Raw genomic sequence first — 6,000 nt, forward strand, 5'->3', positions numbered from 1 at the left:
ACTTCATCTCCTCTGACAGGGATTGTTGCTTTGCCAGGTCTCAAGAGACTGAAGATGAAATAAATGTATTGTTATAGAATCATAGAATGGTAACTGCACAGAAGGAGGCCATTTGGCCCATCCATCCTGTGCCAGCTCTTTATAAGAGCAATCCAGTTAGTCCCATTCCCCACTCTTTCTCCGTAGCCCTGCAAATTTTTGCCCTTCAAATATTTATCCAATTCCTTTTTGAAAGCCACGATTGAATCTGCTTCCACCACCCTTTCAGTCAGCGCATTCCAGATCATAACCACTCGCTGCAGAAAAAAGTTTTTCCTCATGTTGCCTTTGGTTCTTTTGCCAATCACCTTACATCTGTGTCCTCTGGTTCTTGACCCTTCTGCCAATGGGAACAGTTTGTCTTTATTTACTTTATCTAAACCCTTCATGATTTTGAACACTTCTTTCAAATCTCCTCTCAACCTTCTCTGCTCTAAGGAGAACAACCCCAGCTTCTCCAGTCTCTCCACATAACTGAAGTCCCTCATCCCTGGTACCATTCTAGTAAATCTTTTCTGCACCCTCTCTAAGGCCTTCACATCCTTCCCAAAGTGCGGTGCCCAGAATTGGACAGAAAACCCCAGTTGTGGCTGAACCAGTGTTTTGTAAAGGTTCAACATAACTTCCTTGCTTTTGTACTCTATGCCTCTCTTTATAAAGCCCAGAATCCCATATGCTTTTTTAACCGCTTTCTCAACCTGTCTAAAGGGGGTGCAGGAACAGAGAAACATGGGGCTATACGTGCACAAATCTGTGAAGGTGGAACATAGGGACAGAAATGGAACATTCAGCCCCTCGAGCACGTTCCGTCATTAATTTAGATCATGGCTGATGTGTATCTTAACTCCATCTACTCGCCTTGGTTCCGTAACCTTTAATACCCATAACTAACAAAAATCTATCAATCTCAACTAAGAGTAATGGAGGCTGGTGCTTGGGATGGGGATCCCCTAACGGTACACGGCTAGCAGGGTGGCCCGCACCCCTGCGGTCTAATAATGGCTTTTAACAAAGTGAGGGATGTCAGTACTGGGAAGTGGAATCTTTCCTGCTTCAGTGTCACTATTTATCTTTCCAGTTTCTCCACTTCTGACTTGAATCTGCTGACTCGTGCTGAGGTATATTTCCACCGGCAATGGCAAGTCTTCTGGCACCTCACCCACGTGTGTGTGTCTAGACAGCAAGTATCAGCATGGAGGACATCATAATCGAGCCCACTTTGGACAGCTGCACACAAACACTTCCTAGCCAGCATCACTCGATAGCAATCATGAGGAGCAACACTGGCTCATTTCCGTACTGCCACCTAGGGTTGCCAACTCTGGCTGGGCATACTCCTTTTTTGTTTCATCACATGACCTCCTGCTAGCAATCACCCTGCCCAGTCAAATAGCCTCTTTCTCCCACCCCATCTCCAATATTTTTATAACTAATAAACAAAAGTCTTCAAAGAAATTTTTTTTAAAAACACACCATTTTTAATGCCCTATGATTTTTCTCCCAGTTGCTCGCAGCAGTGTCCGGGAGATTAATCTTTAAGCCCTGGAGACTCCAGGACAATCCTGGAGGGTTGGCATCCCTACTGCCACCAACCCCTCATAGCCCAAACGTTCTTAGGCCAATTGTAGCAACCCTACTGTCACATAGCCTGAAATCAAAGATAACATCACTTTCTGCGCGTGATACGCAGGATCGTCTGATTGTTATAGCTCAGTGTCGGCATCAAACGCTCCCAGGTCAGGTTTAGCTCTGATGGCCGGGGACCCTTTCAATCCCAGTCCCCTGTCAAGATACCTTTCCAAAAGTCAAAGTTAACAACAAATGATTAACTTTGCCTTGTGTTAGATTGTGCATTCTGGGATATAGGACTGGAGAAGATTGCAAGGCCAGGGGAGGATTTGGAGACAAGGGATGAGGATAAGAATCATCAAATGTCACGCTGGGGACCGGGAGCCAGAGAGGACTGAGTGATGGGTGCGTGGGACTGCCTGCAAACATGAGTACCAGCAGGGGAATTCTGGCTGGGTTGGAGTTTGTGTAGGGTAGAGCTGGAGGATAAGGAAGGGGAAGAAAAGGGAGGGGTAAGGCGAGAGAAAGATGTAAGTCCTGGAGGTCCCTTTAAGATTGCAGTCATTGCAGGGTGTCTGAAACAGAACAGACCAGGTCTGCACATCACCAAACCAGCAATTCTCAAAGCACAGGCCCATTGAGAAATGGCACTCATGGGTTAATGTGAGTTGCTGGTATCAGCTAATTGGGACGATTGTATTTCTTTAATATGTGGCAAAATATTGGAGCAGTTTCTATGTTTACACCTTCTTGTGGTCAGGCCAGGTCAAAATGCAGCAAACCATCTTGGAAATGCAGGAAAACAAATGTGTGCTTTACAGGAAAGTTGGAACAGTGTTATCTGGCATCAGGAGGTCCTGACAGTGAGGTGGCTGAATCAATAGTTAGAAGCCTAATAGATGTTTCAGGTTAAACTGCATGAGGTAAGTCACCTCTCTTGCATCAGTCAAGTAAGTCACCTCTCTTACATAAAGCATGTAAACCTGCACAGCAAACATGCTATACATCTGCTCTCAACTGACTACATATCAATTTTCATGAATCTATGATGCCATGGGTTCCTGGAACTTGGGCTTGTTTACATTACGAGTGCAGCTGCTGGAGAGAGACCCGCATGTTTGAGGCTGGCTGCACTCCTATAGTCCAAAATCATCTGTAGGGTTCCAGGTTCGATCCCCGATCTATTCCGAATTAGCTGTTCTCAGTTTAGCCGATTGTGCAGGTGCTACAGTTAGCCTCAGCTCCCTGTGGTAGAGAGGGATCGGCCAAGGTTCCCAGTGGTAATTGCTATCTAGTGACCCCTACTAGAAGGTCCCTGTGTGTGGGCAATATCCAGTCAGGGTGATCTCCCGCCCGTGTGTTAAATAGCCTGCCTACATTCACCGTGCAGGCTCACATATGAAGAATTATCATTGGGAAAGTACTTGTACGGAAGCTTAGATCAGCGCCTTCTGGAGAAAGAAAAATCCAGATACATTGAGCAGAGGAACCACACAGCCCAGGCATCCGATCAGAGACGGCTTGGATATGCACCAAAAGTTCGAGAACACAATCCATATCAAACACGCTGGGGGTCATTTTAACTTTGGGCAAAAGTGTAAAGTGGGCGATATTGGATCAGCTGCCCGTTGTACATCTCTCCCTATTTTCATTTCCACTGAAATCAGTGGAGAGATGTATAAGGGGCGGCTGTTCAGAAATCGCTCGTTTTAAACTATCGGTCAAAGTTAAAATTAGCCCCGTTGTGGCTCGATTCACTTTAAATATTCTTAACCCAGAGTTCCTGTTCCCATAGAAAGAATTAATCCTTTTGCACAAAATACTAATTAATGACTGTTTAATCCCTTTTGTTCCAAACACGCTCTGACATTGCTGCTTCAGACCAGCACATAAAGACCCGTGGTGAAAGTAGCCTGTGATTTCAAACAGACAGACACGGAATTACAATGACTGGGGACAGACTGAACTATCATTTCTTCCTTCAGAATTTTCTCTATCGACTTTTTAATTCTGCTAATGGCTGGAATGCTGGTGGAATCTCAAAAGGTGGCAGCCCACTCAGCCTTCTCTTGGCAGAGGCTGTGTTTGGCGCCCTTATTACAGGGGTTTAGGACACAGACTTTCGACCTGAGATAACCAGACCCTAGGGGTCATTGAGGTCATTAAGATTATCTGATTTTTCCGTATCTGTTGATTCACTGCACATTTTCCTGTTGCTGTACACTAATAAAAATCATTTTCTGTTGCACAATTTTCCTTTGGATAACGGGCAGCATCTTTTGGAAGTTAAGGGGGGGGGTCCCTAGGACCGTGACAATATTTGCAGGGGGCTCCCAGCAGCATACCAATATTTACAGGGGACCCCTGGAATGTGTCAATATTTGCAGGTGGTCCTAGGAAGGTGTCAATAATTGCAAGTGGTCCCAGAAGCATGTCAATATTTACAGGGGATTCCTAGGAGTCTGTCAACATTTGCGGGGGTCCCGGGGAGTGTGTCAGTACTTGCAGGGGGTCCTGGAATCGGTTGCAAGTTGCACCCACACAGAGTCTGAAAACCTCTGCTTTAGATGAATAGTTTTCGTTCACACGCTAAAACAACCTCGACCCGCCATGGGAGATAAAAACAGAAAATAGTGAAAATACACGGAGCATGTCAGCGTCTGAAAAGGGGAGGGAGAGGTTAACATTTCAGATAGAGATCCCACGGCCAGACCTGGAAACTGGGAGATCAGTCACTATTTTGTTCAGTTCTGCCCAATAAAGAGGTTCACTTATCTTCCAGTTTTGATGAAGGGACTACACCAAAATGTTAACCTGTCCTCTATCGCTTTACAGATGCTGATGTATCTGCTGCCTTTTGCCAGCATTTGAAGTTTTATCACAGTAGAAACTCTGCTTCACCTGTAAAAATGTCTTTTGTTAATAGATTTGGTCGGAATAAACAATAATTGAACAGGAGGTTGTTTAGTTCTGTTCGTGCAACAGAAAGAGTTGTCCAGTGCCAGCAATGAAATGATACCTTTGAGTTCCCATGAAACACGGGCTGTGCTTGCCCCCTTTATCAACCTCGAACTTATTGCAACGTTTGATGCAAAAAAAGACAGCAAATTAAATTTTAGATGTTTTCCAGAATAGTCTTCAAAAATTTGTTTAAAACATAAGCATTAGAAAAAAAAACACGCTTTAACTGGAAGTCAGCAGCAGAATTAACAGGGTCTTTTGAAAAGTTTACTCACCCTGTTCATAAAACTCATGTTGCTCTTTTCACACCCTGTCTGGTTTCAATGCAACAATCACAAAATTAAAAAGTACCTACCGAGCCCTGCAGATGTTTCAGGGACTGGGGGAGGGAGGATCATTCGAGTGCTGAAAGGTTTGCATGCAATGCCACTTCGGGTTGTTGGGTGAGCAGATCGGACAATCGGACGCTGCGCTGGTTTGGCGGAGCATTGCCCCTATGTGTCCGGAGTGTTGTGCTGTGGCCCCGGCCGCTGAGCCGGACGGGCTCGGCCTCTCGACCTGCTTCTGTGGCAGTTTCTGGAGCGCTGCCCGACCGTCAGTTTCGCAAGTCGTTTGAAGCGCCGCCTTCTCTCTCTCTCTCTCTCTCTCACTCCTTCATTTCACAGAAGCCCCGCCACGCGTAGTCTTTCCAGGAAATTTCAACCTGGTTTCACTTTCACACACGTCACTCACTCGAGCGTCTTATTTTTTTTTAATTAACCCTTAAACCCACAGAAATTTCCTACATGAGCTGCAGCCTCCACTCTCTTTTGTCTCAAAAAAGGTTTTTTCTTCCTCCTTAATCTATGCAGACTGGGGTCACTTTGGAGCTCAGTCCAGTTACTGAATGCACTATCTTGAAAATATACCGAATGTAAAATTCTGCAGCATTGGCTCCCACTGGGAGCTTTGCCCAGCTAGATGCACTTTTCAGAAATTTAGGGCATGGGTTACCTATGGTTATCCGGTTGGAAAATCAATCTGGAGTTGGTCAGCATGTTTTCCCAGTGTACTTTGTGTGCCATACTGACAGGCCAAGCTCCCTGCCCAAAGCTGGTAAAATTGCCCCGTATAAATCCTGCTTATTTGTCTGTTTAGTTCGAGTTTTTATTCCCCCCATCTCCTTTTCCCCTCTCCTCCTCGCAAGCCACTCGCCCTTGCTGGGTACAGACACCAGTCGCCTACCAGTGCAGGGTCCAAACAGCTATTCTTCCAGCCAGGGGCACAGGGTAGGCATCATGAGTGGCAAACCTGATTTTCTTTTTTGTCAGCTTGGCAGCGCTCTTATTTCTGAATCAGAAGGTTGTGGAATCAAGCCCCCGCTCCAGGATTCCAGCGCGTAATCCAGGCTGACAGTCCAGCTCGGCACTAATGGGAGTGCTGCACTGTCAG

At 45.8% G+C, this 6,000-nt stretch overlaps 1 protein-coding gene across 4 annotated transcripts in view; it reads right to left on the reverse strand.

Moving 5' to 3' along the window:
* Nucleotides 1–5,343, reverse strand: part of LOC137305692 (suppressor of cytokine signaling 1-like) — a 68,128-nt gene extending 62,785 nt beyond the window's left edge. Inside the window, exon 1 of one of the 4 annotated variants that reach the window (XR_010958738.1) lies at nt 4,925–5,266. The gene's annotated coding sequence lies outside the window, so the exon portion shown is untranslated. Of the gene's footprint in view, nt 1–4,844; nt 4,868–4,924 lie in introns of those variants that run through there. The other 3 variants (XR_010958737.1, XM_067974601.1, XM_067974604.1) reach the window with 3 other exon arrangements.
* Between the last annotated feature and the right edge of the window lie 657 nt (nt 5,344–6,000).

This window comes from Heptranchias perlo, chromosome 40 (assembly GCF_035084215.1).
Source record: "Heptranchias perlo isolate sHepPer1 chromosome 40, sHepPer1.hap1, whole genome shotgun sequence".
NCBI classification, from domain to species: Eukaryota; Metazoa; Chordata; class Chondrichthyes; order Hexanchiformes; family Hexanchidae; genus Heptranchias; species Heptranchias perlo.